Below are 17,059 nucleotides of genomic sequence, written 5' to 3'. Positions count from 1 at the left end.
GCATATAAGTCATTCTGCTGTATATATTTAAACAGGGTGTTAAAAAAACATGTTTAGTAGGTGGAGTTTTTATGCCAAAGTTCCCTTTTAATGTTGTGACCCAGTTTCTCTAATGGTTATTTAGTTATTCTGCCTTAGGTAATAACCTTTCCTTCTTAATGTTGGCGATAAAGGTTTTATAGACAATCCTTCTTAATATTTGACAAAGGTTTATCCGTTTTAGATGTCATTAAAATATCAGTAACCTCTCTCTATTAGGTTATCCCCACCTAGGTCCCTCAATTATGTCATTGTTCTTGTTATTCCATAAAAAGCTCCAGGCTAGACTCTTTGAGATCATAGTATAGTCTAGCCCTGGGATCAACATGGATCCATTGGTCCCAGTATTTCTCTCCATTTAATAAACTATTGAATTGGTCTCTAATCTCTTGTCTTGCTCAGTTTCTTCAGCATTACAGAGTATATATAAAGAAGCTGATTGTTTATTAGTACCATCTGTAAATACCATCTACTGCTTGGAGCTGATCTTCAGACTTCTTTTTGAATTAGGATTTGAATCTCTTCTTAAAATTTTGAATAATTTTTGTCAGTTTATGTGTTTCCAATTTTAAATACAATTTTATCCAATTAATATCCCTCACCAATTCTTGATAATCATTTAGAGTAACAAAATTATCTCTTCTAATTTCTATTTTAAAATTGGCCTAGGATCAGTGATTGCCTCCAGAACGCTTCTTTTCCTGTACCTCCAAAATCAACAGCACCCTGATTTCTTTATATACATATACACACACATATTTATGCTTTTCCTGGTTTTTTTTTTTTTTGTTTTTTTTTTTTGGTAAGCTAGTATTAATAACTGCTATCTTCTGCCCCTTAAAAAAAAAAATCAGTGAGGAGTGGCAAAGCAAAGAATACATATTTTCTCAAATATATTATTCCTTTTGTTGTTATGCCTCAGTTTCCCTGAATAAAAATTATAACCCCATTCCTTTGTCCCTTAGGAATGAGGAAATTAAGTTAGAAAAGGGGCCCTGAGATACCATAAAGTCAGAAGATTCCAGGTGCCTTATCTTGAATGCCTGCTGGGATAACTCTCCCTCCTTTGGGTGTTGCCCCTTGCTTCTGACCTTGTCTTGACCCCTATTCTGTCAGGAGTGGGTTGTGATCCTTTCCTGGAATTGTAGCTTGTCCACCCACCCAGTTAAACATATAAAAGGCCTTTGCTTTAATTGCTGGGGGTCTAATAATTTTTGAACATGAGTTTGATTCGACCTGCTAGCCTAAACTCTCCACAGTTAAAATATTAAAAGCGAATCATTGTCTTGCCTCAGTTTCTTCAGCATTACATTTGGAGGCCCCCCCCCCCAGCCTTGAGATATGAGCTCTGACAGCAAGATTAGAGATTAGAGAACAGCAGGCCTTGGGTGGGGAGCCTTGAGCTGGCTGGACTCTTTTAGGGAAGTCAGCATCTGGATTTTCTTTCCCTGAATCCCATATAGAGACCAGTTCCAGCCCCAGCAAGAACTCACCACTGACACCTCTATTTTGGCTTCAGTAGAGAACTTGATTTGAAACCCTCCAGAGGTGAGTTTTTCGGTTGTGTTTGGGTGCTAGCACTTTGGGTCCCCAGATACAGTTGGGCTGACGAATCATACAACTCTGGGAAGTGCCAGTGTGACTCCATGTGGCATTATTTGGTTCTGGGTGCCTTTGAGCACAACTCTGGGTGCTTCTTAGCATAAATTTAGGTGTTTATTGGCACACTGAGTGACATCTGGTATGTTTAGTTTTGAGCAGTTTTTTATTTGTTTGTTTTGTTTTTTAGAGATAAGAGAGTGCATCTGGGCACTTTTCTAGTCCTTGAAAAAAAAATAATAAGGGGTTATTGACACTCGTAAGATGGAGACATAGTACAGGCAGTGCACCAGACAGTTACTGGTGAACCTGGCAAATCCAGGTCAGAAGCCCTCTCTTGATGTCTGGTTGCAAATACTCTCCTTCCTGGCTGAGAGCTGAGACCATGAGAAATGGTATTTGCATTTTGGCCACCCAGTCCCCTGGGAAGGACAAGGAAGGTCGTAAATTACTGGTCTGTTGTGACTGTCTTAAGAGCTCATGGCATATGAGCCCTTTGATCTCAGAGGCGAGATGAATGAGGCGGGAGACTCATAGGATGTGAAAAGAGCTCCAGTTTATTTTGCAGCACCTTGTTGCAGCCTTGTTGACATACATTTTGTAAAAGTAATCAGCATGTAAATAGTAGGCAATCCCCAGTCATCATTCAGAGAAGCTACCTGTGGGCTTTGGGTATGCATGTTATCTGCCAATGGGAGGAGAGGTGATCCAGCAATTCAGCAGCTTGCTCATGGGCAAGAGGCCCTGTCGAGGCATCCCTGCTCACAAGCCACTGGCTGTGACCCTCAAACCGAATCCATTCCCAAGGTCATGAATCAGTGTTCTTTGCTCAACAAGGATCTTTCTGCATCGTGGCAGAAAACTTATTGTGCACCAGAAGTCGAGGTGGCCTCTGTACTCCCTCTCAGCGGGGTCCCATTACTTAGCACTATTCACTCAAGTAAAGCCAGAAAAGAAAGTCTTACAGGACTCTTCTGAACATCCCCTAGATAATCCCCTTCCCCCTCCATATCTGGATTGACTCAGACTTTTGAACATCCCAGACCTCCTTACTTCTCAAAGAAACTTGATGTCTTTGGGGTGACCCTCCTGCCTTAGGACTAATGCCATGGCCCTTCTAATTGAGGAAGCTTCTAACCTCACATTGGAGGTTTTAACCCCCAGAGCAATTTGGAAGCCAAAGGTCATTACTGGCTTGCTAGTGGGAGGCTTATGTCAGATTCTCCTGCTAGACACCCTGACTTGAGTCTCCTGGTGTGCTTCCCACTCCGTTAACTTTGCCACTCTGATTCATTGATCAACCCAGGACACCACTACAAGGAAATATTTGCAAAAGAATTCCTAGGTGTTCTTCCTTCCCTAAATCTAGAACTTATTTCTTGGTAATTCCTAGAAGCCTCTCGTAACCACAACTCTCTTATACCTGCTTTTATCTCACTCACCTAGAGAGCAGCTCCTCAGGCCTTCTTGGTCCAGCAACCATGGTACTTCCCTTTGTTCAAAATAAGAGACCTTATCTTCTCTGGGGCCTGGAACCCCTGGGCAGGAAAACAATTAGGAATGAAGAGGAAGAGAAATTTGTAATTTAGGAAAAGAGATGAGGATCCAGAAATAGTCCATTTTGAGATTCACTCAATTATGTTCACACATGAGTCTAAAATGAATTCACACTCATTCATACTTGTTTAATCCAAAATAGGATATGCCACGTTTTTCTATTGTACAATTCTTTTTTTTTTTTTTTTTTTTTTTTTTTTTTAAATAATACCCTTCCATCAATTGGAAAATGGCTGAATAAATTATGGCATAAGAATGCTATAATATTATTGTTCTACAAGAAATGATCAACAGGATGATTTCAAAGAGGCCTGGAGAAACTGACATGAACTGATGCTAAGTAATGTGAGCAGAACTAGGAGATCATTATACACGGCAACAGCAAGACTTTTCAGTTCTGATAGATGTGGGTCTCTTCAATAATGCGATGATTCAAACCAGTTCCACTTGTTCAGTGATAAAGAGAGACATCTACATCCAGAGAGAGAACCATGGGAGCAGAGTATGGACCACAATATAGCATTCTCACTCTCTCTGTTGTTATTTGCTTACATTTTGTTTTCTTTCTCAGTTTTTTTTTTCTTCCTTCTTGATTTGATTTTTCTTGTGCAGCAAGATTACTGTATAAACATGTATACATACATTAGATTTAACATGTATTGGACTACCTGCCAGCTAGGGGAGAGGGTGGAGGAAAGGAGGGGAAAATTTGGAACTAAAGGTTTTGCACAGGTCAATGTTGGAAAAATTACCCATGCATATGTTTTGTAAATAAAAAGCTTTAATAAAAATAAATAAATAATAGCTTTTTATTTTCAAAATATATGCAAAGTTTGTTTTCAACATTTACCCTTCCAAACCTTGTGTTCCAAATTTTTCTTCCTTTCTTCCCCCCACCTCTTTTCTGGAAGCAAGTAATCCAATATAGAGTAAACATATGCAATTCTTCCATACATGTTTCCATTTATCATGTTGCACAAGAAAAATGACCAAAAAGAGGAACAAATGAGAAAGAAAATAGCAAACCACAACAAAAAAGGTGCAAATACTATGTTGTAATCCACTTTTAGTCCCCACAGCCCTCTCTCTGTTCAAATGATTCTCTCCCTCATAATCTATTGGAACTGGCCTGAATCGCCACATTGCTGAAAAAAGCCACATCCATCAGAAATGATCATCTTCTAATCTAGTTGTTAATGAGTATAAGGTTCTCTTGTGCAGGACTTATTCTGAGACAATGCCTGCCCCCTTTCCCAACTCCTGCCTTCTATCCTATTAGGCTCCATTCTGGAAGAAACTCCTAACCCAATACCTAGAAGAAAGAGTGTTATTGGGCCAGAGCAGCCTCAAGCCTGACCAGTAGGGAGTTTGGTTTTGGGGCACCTTCTTCATAGAAGGGACTCATCCCAAGATTTCCATTTTCTAGAAGTTAAGGGGAGCTGATACCACAATGTTGAGAGACCTGAGCATAGAGCCAGAAGTGCCTGAGCTTAAATCAAGCTTCAAGAAGTTCCTAGCTCTGTACCCCTTAGCAAGTACTTGAACTCTGTTTGCCTGTTTGACTCTTAAATGGGGAGAATAATATCACCTAACTTAGAAGATTATTGTGAAGATAAGATGACATAATATTTAGTTTTCTTTTTAACTTATAGAACAAAACAGGTATTTGTATAACATAGTACACTTTTTAAAAAGATGATTGTATATGAAATTGTAAATCTGTAATGAACAACTTGCTATTCTTTTCACAGGCAACAAATTTATCAAATAATTTTTTTTTTCCTTTCCTCTGCCTTCTCCCACCCTAGAGCAGGCTACCATTCCTATACAAATAAGCAGCTTTCTTCATTTGACCTTTATTGTTGATTTTGTGTACTTATACTCAAAATAACTTACTTACTGAAATTTGTTCTTAAACCACATTGCTGTTACTGTATTGAAAAGAAAGCATATAGCACAGCACCTGGCAAATTGTAGGTGAAAATAAATGCTTACTCCCTTCCATTCCTGTCCTACCACTTGTGCTGATATTTGAGAGAAATAAGATGGAAGATTATGGACAAACTTCTTATCTTCCTATGTTAGGGATAACTAGATCCTTTCAGTTAGAAATTGATGCTTGTTAAGAATATTCCAAATACTAGACCTATCCCACAGAGGAACAGGTTAAAAGGAAAAGCTGCTTGAGCAATTTCCAGGCTTTGGCACACAAAATTCATGTCCCAGTGAAGATTAAATGAAATTACCTCTACAATTAGTTCTGTGTTTGAGATGCTTCTACACTGGTTTGATCTTTGACCTGAAATTAGAATTAGTTAAAATTACCTATAATTGGTAAGACAGCTTTAGGGGAAACAGTGAAAGTCCTCAGGCTCCTATCACATAATGCAAAGACATTTTACAGGAAAACCAGCCTACTGGAGGATTTTGTTTGTTAGACACTGGAGATCAGCACTTTTCCCTTTTTGGGCACTGATAAACCCTGCTAACTCAGGACACTAGGAAATAAAGATATTCCCTTCAGCTTCAGATTCAGACTTAACAGGGGAAATGTCCTTAGCTAGAGAGAAAAGGTTTCAGATATTCTCCAACATGACCTCCTTGTACAACTCCTTCTGAGGCTGGTCTAAAAGATCCCTACTCCTCCTGGGTGAAGTCCATAGTCACATCCTTAAATGTCACCAATTCCTAAACCACCAAATGTCATGAGATGTAGAGCTGAAAGACACTTCAGAGTCCAACCTTTGTGAAGATCGTGTATTTTAAGATCAGCACGAGACAGGAATTCAGGTTAGGGGAAAATTGTCAGTTTTTATTCTCAGTGAAGAAGGATCGGAGGTGGAAGAGAATCGGTGATAGCAATGTGTGCAGCTGAGTCAAGAAGCTAGCTCGACCAGCAGCCACACAACCAGCAGCTCGGAGTCTCAAACCCAGCCCAATCTCTCCCAGCTTCTCTTCCTGTCTCTCTCTCTGCCTCCACCCACCAAAATCGTCATTTCCTATACAACACATCAGGACTTGCACGGAGAGTGGGCAGGGACCATTCTTTATCCAATCATGTATATTAATAGAGTATAGCCCAATTACTATCTAGCCTCATGTACTTGGGACCTCAGTGCATCAGCTCAAACCTCAGCCCATTACAAACCTTCTTCAATTTAGAGGATGAAACTGAAACAAAGAGAAGTGATTTGCTCAAAGGCCATACCATTTATGCGTGTCAGAGGCAACTCTTGTTCTCATGAAGAGCCTGACTGAATTTTGAGAAAAAGTATTTTGTAGGATGAGTTGGAATTCAGCTAAGAAATATCTTATTATGGAATGAATCTCACTGTGGAATCAGGGATCAGTTTGTGGTTTAATGTGGGAAATGGATCTGTGGAGGACAGCAAGAGTAATGGAAAATTTCTTCCTCAACAGAACTGATATAAGTGATGTGTTCCAAAGAAAATTCTGCAAAGAGTTCCTGAGGAGCTAGAATTAGCTCTGGGAGAAAATACTGTGGGAGAAAAAGTTTTATATAACCACTTAAAAGAGAACAAAGTAAAAGAAAAGTTTTTTTTTTTTTTTTTTTTTTTTTTTGAGAATCTAGAATAAAAATGTATTTGATGAAAACATGAAGAAGATTCTAAAGAGATATTAATCAGAATCTACATTGAGTGATAGGAGACAGTTTCCAGCCAAGTGGGTTGGAGGTAACTCTGGGCATGATGTTGCCATGGGCAAAACAGCTCCTGCCTTTATTCATATGGCTTTCATTTGCTTATTTAATTATGATATTTCATTACAGAGAAGATCATTAAGAAAGGAGACTTTTTCATTAATTAAGAAACAATTCATGAGGAAAATATTTTCCAATTTCTTCATGAAAAACACAAAAAGAGGCCTGTAGAACTCTAGAATCTTGGGAGAACAAGAGTCATGAAAATGAGTTAAGAAGCCAGCCATATATGGATGGATTATCTATAGAGAGGCTGGCCAGGTGTGAGAATACTCTGATACTTGGCAGGGGTAACTTGCTATAAATACAACATATGTTTGGCCAACACACTTGGATTTTGATGGTTTTTCATGTCATTTTCTTCCACTTGCACTATAAGTATAGGATTCACTTCGTCAGATATCATGATATTTGGGAACAATTCTCCACCTTGTATAGAAAATTGTGGCTGCATTTTTCTTTAACACATTGTCATTTGTAGTCTATGTATAATGCACATTTCATGTTTTATTTCCTTTATTCAATTTTTTCACATCTAAACAAATGAGAAATTTATTACTTTTTGAGATTCCCAAGGATTTTCAAATCTTTCCTTTTCTCTAGAATCCCTTGAGTCCCTTCTTCATCCGTAGTGTGGGTTCTCACACTGTAGATTCCCCATCCTGGATCTGAGCACTGGCCCTGTGCTCAGCTGCCTCCCCTCCCCACCCTCTCTCCCCAATTCAAACTGACCTTTTCTGAAGTTCTTCCAAAATATATTCTGCTGAAAATTTGTTACACTCCAAATATTTGTGGATTCTGTCGCTTTAAAACCAGTTCAGAGGCTTGATTTGGGGTTGATCTGAGGGAGCATCAGGAGAGCTCAGATAAAGGTATTTCTCCTCTGCCATCTTGGCTCTGCCCCCATTTTTTCTGTTTCTGCTTATCTGTATCTATCTTACTGTTCCTTTCGCTCTCTTTTTCTCTGATCTTCTCTGTTTCGTTTTCTCTTATTCACTTGCACTGTCTTACTTTCTGGGTCTCTTTCTCCCTGTGACACTTTCTATCTTTTTCTTTCACTCTAGATTGCTCTCTCTGTCATTTTCTGTCTCTGTTTCTTTGTCTGTCTGTCTCTCTCTCTCTCTCTCTCTCTCACTGTCTCTGTTTATCGGTCTGTCTCTTTGTCTCTTACTGGGAGCCTTCCTTTCTCTTTTTTTCTGTTTATATTTTTTCTATGATTCTCTCTCTTTTGCTTTCTCTTTTAACCTTATGGCTTTCTTTCTCTTTCTCTGGCATTTTCTTTATCTCCTTTTTTCTTATTATGCTATTTTTGCCCTGCTCACTCTAGCTCATTGAGTCTTTGTCTCTATCTGTATATGATTTTTTTCCCCTCTCTAAATCACTTTTTTATTACTTTCTTTCTCATTCTCTTATTCTCTGGATCCCACTAATCTCTGTTTCTTTTGCTGTCTATTTCTCTCTCACTCTCTGCCCTCTTTCTCACTGTCTCTATCTTCCTTTCTTTCTGACTCTTTTTTTTTCCCCTTTTGAATGAGATGAGGTGAGATCTTTCAAGACAGTTGTGAAAATCGACTAAGGCTTTATTTACTCAAGGGCATAGCTAAGGCCCCTTCCTGCTATCCTCCCATGACATCAGTGTCTCCCTATTTCAGTCAAATATGGGGAACTATGTACTTATTGGTCAAGTTCAATTTCTTGGGTAGTTCCCCCATAGTACATGTTAGAATGTAACATCCTCAGGCAATAAGGATGAGGGTCAGTGGTGGGAGGGGGTATTTGCATTAGGGATTAAAAGTGTTGACCCTGCCCCCGGACATACTCTGTTTCTTTTTTCTTTCTTTCTCTCCATTTCTTTAAATCCTTCTGTTTTGTTCTCTTTAAATCCTCTCTCTGTCACTTTTTGGCTCTCTCTCTCCATCTGGCACTTCTAACAGCTGATTCTGGTGAGTTTGAGGTCCTAAGATTAACTTCTGCAGCTTTCACCCTCCAAGGTTGGTCTACTGACTTAATGATCTGGCAGGTAAATTCAGAACTCAAAAGAATATCAGTTACAGTCCCAAGAGATTTCATTTCTAATAGCAAATTCTACCAATAGCAACATAGGGCTAGGTAAATGATGTTAAAACTGCACCAGGACTTAAACGCGTAAGAGATTTTGTTTAACATATTTTATATATTTAAACTTATCCTGGAACAAAGGATTGTTGTGCCAAAGTTCCCTTTTAATGTTGTGACCCAGTTTCTCCAATTGTTCTATTTAGTTATTCTGCCTCAGGTTATAATCTTTCCCTCTTAATGTTTGATGAGATAAAGGTCTACCTCAGTTGCTCTGCCCCCAAAACCCAGGCTATAATCATTTCCTCTTAAATGGTTAAGATGAAGGTTTTATATCTTTAGGTTATAGACATTCCTTCTTAATGTTTGACAGGATAAAGGTTTATCCATTTTAGATGTCATTAGAATATCAGTAACCTCTCTATAATCTCTGTATTGCTCTGCTTGTTAATTCTTCGGCATTACATTTTGGAGGCTCCCCAGCAAGATAATTAGAAAATGAGCAGGATTAGAGATAAGAGACTTTTGGGTCTCTGTCTTGGGCAGAGTGGCTGCGGATCTGAATTCTTGGCTTGTAGAGGCCAGGCCCTCCTGGATTTTTTTTTCCAGAGCCTCCAAGAAAGAAAGCAGTTTCCAGCCACAACAGCCTGATAGTAGACACCCCCATTTCGGCCACGGGAGACTAAGTTTGTCTGGCTACCTTTTGGGATACCATCTGGTTATGTCTTAAGACTTGTTTTGTTTGGTATGCTAGCATCTGGATTCCCAGAATTATGAAATGCTGACGGGCATAGATTCTGTGAATAGGGTCTTCTGGACACAGGGGACCCTACCTGAGTGTCTCCTAAGACACATCTGGTGTGCCAGTTAGCACAACTCTGGGCATTCTAGAGTATAACCCTGGGTGTCTTTTAAGCCCAGTGTTATAACCCTTTAAGTGTCTCTTTTAACACTCCCCCCCCCTCGACCAAAGAGATACATGGCTGTGCTGGGGACCCCACCTTTCTTGGGGGTCCCAGGCCAGTGCTCTCTTTGATCTGTTCTGGGGAGATAACCAGAGAAACTTTAAGACGAGCTGTGTTTGAGCCCTTCTCCCACTCCACTGTTAAATGCAATGGAGTTTCTAATGGTCAGGCTCTAGCCACGAGGAGAAAGATTACTGAATTGGGGTGAGTTTAGAGATATATCTCTGCCCACGGCTGCTACTCCCTGGACAGGGATAAGGGGTCTCTCCTTCAGGTCTTGCACTCCCAGCAAGATTTGGGGGCTTAGGTGAGCTACCCCGCCCTCAAGTTCCTGTGTGGAATCGCCAGAGGAGCCCTCGCCATTTGGGATGCACTTCGCCGGGTAAGATGGCATCTCTTCCTCCCCCACCCTTGCTCTGGCCTTTCTTCCCACTTCTTCCATCGAGTGGGGAGTGTATATATTTGAAAATGGGACTCAGTTTCCCTGATTTGTTCATCCTGTGTTAGACCAATGCCCCTCCCGTCATAGACTTTTAACTGTAGAAGCCTCAGAATTATGCTTTTGCATGCTCAGGGAGCTGTCTACAAAGACTGGGGATTTTAAGACGCCATTTGGCTTGGTTTTAATGTTAGTATCCTACTGAATGTTGTAATTGTGCAGTCTAAGTGTGATCAGTGTTCTGCATGTCTTGTATGTTAATAGACAGTCTAGTTGTGCTCTATGTTCTGTGTGATTTTTGTCTGTGTTAAATTGTTTGTAATTTGTTTTGTCCGTTTTGTTAATTTAAGAGCTCTGTTAAATTTAAGAACAATGATCAAATTTGGGAATTGGTTATTTCAATACTGAACTCCAGCTGGAGAAAACATTTGATTAGGAATTTAAGATGATTCTAAATTTGGGAAATGAATTGGTTATCCTTAAGTATAAGATCTTAAAGGAACAATAGCTTGTTAAATAACTTCTTAAAGAAGTTCTGTTAACCTGCCTGAAAGAGGTCATGTGCCTCTAATTTTACTTTAAGTATGTAACAAGGACTTTTCTGAAAGCTTTATCCCTGGCCAAGCTGGGCTTAGGAGAAGTCCATTGGGAATAATGGCCACATGGGACCAGAAGGAGAGAAAGAAACTAACCTCTTTTATTATTTGAAATGAGATAGGAAAAGCAGTTTTATAGTATTGAGAATTTAAAGCTGTTTGTTACCTAAATTATAACATTGTAAATTATGCTTTAAATCCAGCTCTGCTGGACATGTGGCTTTTATGAAATTCCCCCACCCACCCACTGATTGCTGCTACTTTAAATGTTGGGTGGGGTAGGGATCTTTTGTAAAGATTTAAACTCGTCCCCCTCTTCCCCCCACTGCTGCTACTTCAGCTATTGGAGCATTTAGTTAGCCTGGAGTGAAGTTTACTTCCTTCCTCCCTGCCCCCCTTGTCTCTTTGGAGTTGGAGTGGGGGGGAAGGGCAGACACATGAAATCCTCTCCTCCCCTCCCTCTCTCTAAATTGTTCCAGACTTTTTTTTTTTTTTTTTTTTTTTTAATATATCAAAATGTAGCTACCTGCTTCTTGGCTAAAAGCAGCAAACTGATAAGGTTATGGTAAATATCTGGTTAGGATTTGTTACTGGAAGTAAAATTTCTTGGGTTTGTAGTTAATATGCACTGCATTTTTTCCTCCTGTAACTAATTTCTATAATCAGCAATGGTCAACAAGAAATTGTTGATTCAATTATGTTGCTGTAATCTGGTTATCTGTAATCATTATATCCTAAATACGTGAGTAAATACGTATTTAGTCTGGTCGTCTATTGGTTACTAGTTATTGTGTCTGGATATTCAAGTTTTTTAAAGGTTTATAACTAATGAGAGGCCACATCTTGTAGCAGTCCTTGTGGACCAGTCTATCTCAGACTGTTCTAACTTTTCTTTGTTTTTTGTTTTTATTTCTAGATTTGGCCAAATTACAGATATATTGACTTGCTTCTGGGACCTACATCAAGCTTTAATTGTCAGCACGCCATACTCCCTGGACTGATCATCTTCTGCCCTTTTCAGCAGGAAGCAGCTATTGAGAACCATCGCCCCTTTTCCTGATGTAATTTAGACTGATATGGGGGAAGTGGAAGGTGGTTGACTGATTAGAATTTTAACTGTATTACTGTGTGTTTAAGACTTGGGATGGAAATCGTTAAACTTGTGTAACTATTGCTGTTATGTTTGAGGGACTTTTAGTCTGTTATGTATATGCATATGTATATGATTTATATGTGGGATGATTATTTGATAATTTCTTTCCAAAAGAAAAAAAAAAGGGAGGAAGAAATAGAAAATTGGGGAAACTGGTATATTTTTTTAGGCACTTCTGCTCTATCCCCTATCTTACTAGTTCAGATTTAATTGGAAGTCCTTTAAACAGTTCTTTTCATTTTTTTACTCCTTGCTTAAATTTACTAGACTATGATTTACTGGTTGTTCTTTAACTTTGAAATCCCTTATTCTGTTGGAATTGTCCTGGCAGACTCAGTTTTTGGGATTATTTTTTAAAAACAACCAGAAATTGGATACCTGTCTTGGAACTGGCAGTCTCTCTGATCTGTTTCTCCACTCCTGTTACCCCAGGTCCTTAATTAGTTGATTTCGGGCCTCTAAAAGTTTGGCGTTTGCCTGCCTTGGTCTAACTGTGCATAATCTGCTCAGAAATCTGATCCTTTCTGCATCTCTATTTGTTCCTCTGGACAGAGACAGGTGGAGCTACTCCAAGCCTCACTCTTCTCCCCTGGAGTGGGTTGCCCCTCTGAATGGGCAGCACAACTATCTTGAGCCCTGCTGCTCTGTAAGCAGAGGCCTAGTCATGCACAAATGACCACAGTTGTCCATATGCTCCCCCAACTTCAGAGGAACTCACAATTGATTGTCAGGAATAATTGAAATAAGGAACTTTGTTTATTGCTGATTGACTCTGGGGTTATCAGGGAGAGACTTGACCTTGCCATAAGTCCTTGCATTGTTCTAGCTTTATTTTGATTTTTATTCGGTCTATTTACGTCACATAGGGTTGTTCAAAATTATGGTGCTAAGACCTACTAGAGGAAGGTAATTCAAAGATTTGAATAGTTACAAGAGAAAGAGTGGGGAATGTTGTGCCAAAGTTCCCTTTTAATATTGTGACCCAGTTTCTCCAATTGTCCTATTTAGTTATTCTGCCTCAGGTTATAACCTTTCCCTCTTAATGTTTGATTAGATAACGGTCTACCTCAGTTGCTCTGCCCCCAAACCCCAGGCTATAATCATTCCTTCTTAAATGGTTGAGATGAAGGTTTTATATCTTTAGGTTATAGACATTCCTTCTTAATGTTTGACAGGATAAAGGTTTATCCATTTTAGATGTCATTAGAATATCAGTAACCTCCCTCCATTGTGTCATCCTAGGGGCTTCCCCCACCATTAGGTTATCCCCACCTAGGCACCTCCCCCATTATGTTATTGTTCTTGTTATCCTATAAAAAAGCTTTCTGTCCCAATACTCGGGGCTAGACTCTTTGAGACTATAGTCTCGTCCAGCCCTGGAACCAACCATGGATCCATTGGTCCCAGTATTTCTCTCCATTTAATAAGCTATTGAATTGGTCTCCAATCTCTGTCTTGCTCAATTTCTGCGGCATTACAGGGTCAATCATTATACAAGATTATAAGCACATTCCTTGTTTAGAAACTATAACTCCTAAACAGGCTGATGATTTTGTTTACTCTGATGCTTTTAAGAAAACTGGCAAACTTAGAAATAAAGGGGAGTTGACAGAGAACCCAGGAAGGGATTGAGCTTATTAAATTACCCAACTCAACTATTCTTAGTGCTTTCCTGGGATGTGGTACTTGATATCTCCACCCACTCACTGAAGAGGGAAAGGAGTTCATACCCCATATGTGGAGGTGAACTGATAAGACTCAACATATTGACAATAACTTACTTAGAAAAATTCTAAAATAGTTAACTAATAGCCAAATAGTCCTACTGTAATATAATGCCAGAGAAACTGAGCAAGACAAAGATTAGAGAACAATTGAATAGTTTATTAAATGGAGAGATATACTGGGACCAAATGGATCCATGGTTGATCTCAGGGCTGAATGAGCCTATCCTCTCAAAGAATCCAGCTCCTAGTACTCAGACAGCAAGATTTTTATATGTAACAAGAACAATAACAATCGGGGAGGTACCTGGATGGGATAAGGTAATGGGAGGAAGCACCTAGGATGACACAATGGAGGGAGGTACTAGAGAGGTTACTGATATTCTAATGATATCTAAAATGGAGAGACCTTTATCCTGTCAAACATTAAGAGGGAAAGGTTATATGAGGCAGAGTAACTAAATAGGACAATAGGGAAACTAGGTCAGGACATTAAAAGGGAACTGTGGCACAACAGTAGTTTCTATTCTCTTAAATAATTTTCCCTTTTGTTTTAGGGAGAAAACAAGGCAACTCTTTAGTTAGGAGATTTATTAGAACCAGAATTATCATCTTCAAGAAGGTAAAGTCTTCTTAGACATTTCCTGTCCGACCCAGGATGACCAGAATCAGAAGCAACGGGGTTAGGAGGGTGCCAACCCTCCTGTGGATGGACTGCACTCACCTGAGGAGGAGGTCCGAGGTTCCCAGGGCCCATTCCCTCTTTCAACCTGCTGAGTGTATGTCCTTAGTCTACACTGGGTGCCAAAATGAAATTGTATATGATATATAATATTGTATATGATACATAATTGTATATGATATTGTATATGATATATAATAAAAAAGAATAAATAAAAATAATTATGGGAAAGAGCAGTACAGAAAGTTGTGGGAACCCCTTCTAGTCGGCTCAGGTCCAACTTAGTTAGAAAAGTTAGACTGGCAGAAAGAAGTTTTTTGTTGGCACCGAGAAGTCAGCTTTTGCTAGGAAGACTGACTTCCCAGTGATGAGGGCCTAGCAGAGCGAGATGAACAGCAGTGTTAACACTGCGAAGGGAATGTCTTCTGAGGGGGCAGGGGTCCTGACAGGCAGCTAGGCCAAGGAGAAACAAGGGGTTTCCTTGGCATGGCATGATCCTGCTTTGGATCATGCAAAGAAATGAGTCCCACATTGCCCTTTTTTATAAGGAATCTGAAACTGAGGTTTCAGTTGAATGAAATTCCTTCAATGTTATTGCCCCCAGGCCTAGATTTCTGGCTGAATAAGAGCACTTACTGGGAGTGGTCTTGAGCCAATTTTCAGCTCAATAGAGATCTGTAGAAGTCTCCAAATCCAGCTAAATGAGACCACTTAAGTTTGAGCTAAGTAGGGAGCAGTCCTGGGCCAATCTTAATGAAACCAATTAACTGCCCCTGAAACAGCCCATGCCCCCAGGCACACACACTCAAATATTTCCTGGTTTCAGCTGACTCCCCTAGCCTTTGGGTCTCCTCCTGACCTTGTGGCAAATGTCCTCAAGTCTACCATGGTCTACATTTTTACCAAGCCTGCCTGCTGGATGGGCTCCCAATCCCTAAACCATTTCCAGAGTCCCAATCCCTTCCCAGATTTGGGTCACACTTTTCCCGACTAAAGACTTTGTCCATAAAAATCTAGGAGTCTCTATTTCAGTCTTCTGAGAAGGACTCAAGGATCCCGTTTCCCTGTCTCCCCGTCATGTTCAGAGATTCACATATGCTGGATTCCCAGCCTTTTGTCTAAAATCGAGTGTAAAATTCAAGTGTCCTCTCTTCAGACCCCAGCCCACTTTAAGGATTCAAGAGTCCTGCCTTGCTACCTCCAGAACCTCAACCTTGGACACAGTTCCTAAAGCTCTTTATTGCTCTTCCTTATCTGATCTTATAGTTCAGCTCCCAGGCATGTGGCTCCCTGTCTCCCCTTTCCCTTTAGAGACTCCAAGAATAATAATTCTACAAGGTCTCAGCAGCCCACCTCAGCTCCTAAGTAGATCACCTGTTTTCCCAGACTCAGCTGTTCCCCTAGAGCACTTCTGTCATTTGAGTATCTCTGATCTCCTGCTACGACCTATCTTGATCTGTCTTCCCTCCCCTACCCCAAAACCTGCTCCCCAAACCTCCTACTTCCTTAGCCTTTTCTTCAATCAGGGCCCTCAGAGTGGAATCCCAGACAGGATTTTGTCCCCCAAGCTCAAGCTTTCCCTGGTCACCACCTAAAGGCTTAATTCTAAGATCTTCCTCATCCCCCACTCCCCTGACTCTCCTTCTTTCTACACTAAGCAGTCTGTTGTCTGAATGATGATGTGTGTGATGGTTGGGGAGAAGGGGGCACAGGGAGGGTAGAGGACCAGTTGGGGGGAGAGAGCTCTGACTCAGGAGCCAGAGGCAGTGAATGGTTTCATCCCATCTCGGATCCCAAAGTCCCTTATACCTCTGGTAGAGGAGAGAGAAGAGAAGGGAATAAAAGTAGGGGAGAAGTCGTCTTCTTTAGCCCACCTTCCTTTCCAATGCTGACCCTGCCTGCATTCTACTGTAGGGTAGAATGTCTTCCCTGAGAATAGGACCAGGGCCTTTGTACCTCCTGGAGGACCTCACTCCCTCAATCCCTGTAGCCTGGACGCCCACATAGGGAAAGAGAGGAAAGTTTTTTCCTCCTCTGGGATGCTTCTCCCTCTCCAGCTTCATCTTCTGAGGACCCAAGCCTCAAAAGCTGAGGGATTGGCTCAAAGGCAAATACTCAAAGGGGAGTGAAATTAGAACAGTTTTAATGTGGGAGCCCCAAATAGAAGTCTCCCAGACTATGAACACCGAGGCAATTTGTAATGGGTCAAAACTCTGGAGACTTATACTTGAAACAAGGGTATTTACAAGGTGTTAACTCAGTGGAAGTGATGAGATGATAGTTCTCTAGTACACATATACTTAGTACTTAGCATGGTGATGTCATGGTTCTCTAGTTCCCACATACACTTAGTGCTCAGCATGGTGATATAATGGTTCTCTAGTTCACACATAATCAGTATGCTATAATGATGTAATTAAAATAGGGGATTTAAGAACTGAGAAGGACTGGAAATGAGCCATTCTATCTTTGACCATCCTCTTGGTGGCTCTCCTGCCTCCTGCTCCTCCACTCAGAGGGCCAGAATAA

This window comes from Sarcophilus harrisii, chromosome 1 (assembly GCF_902635505.1).
Source record: "Sarcophilus harrisii chromosome 1, mSarHar1.11, whole genome shotgun sequence".
NCBI classification, from domain to species: Eukaryota; Metazoa; Chordata; class Mammalia; order Dasyuromorphia; family Dasyuridae; genus Sarcophilus; species Sarcophilus harrisii.
This window is presented reverse-complemented; position numbering follows the sequence as displayed.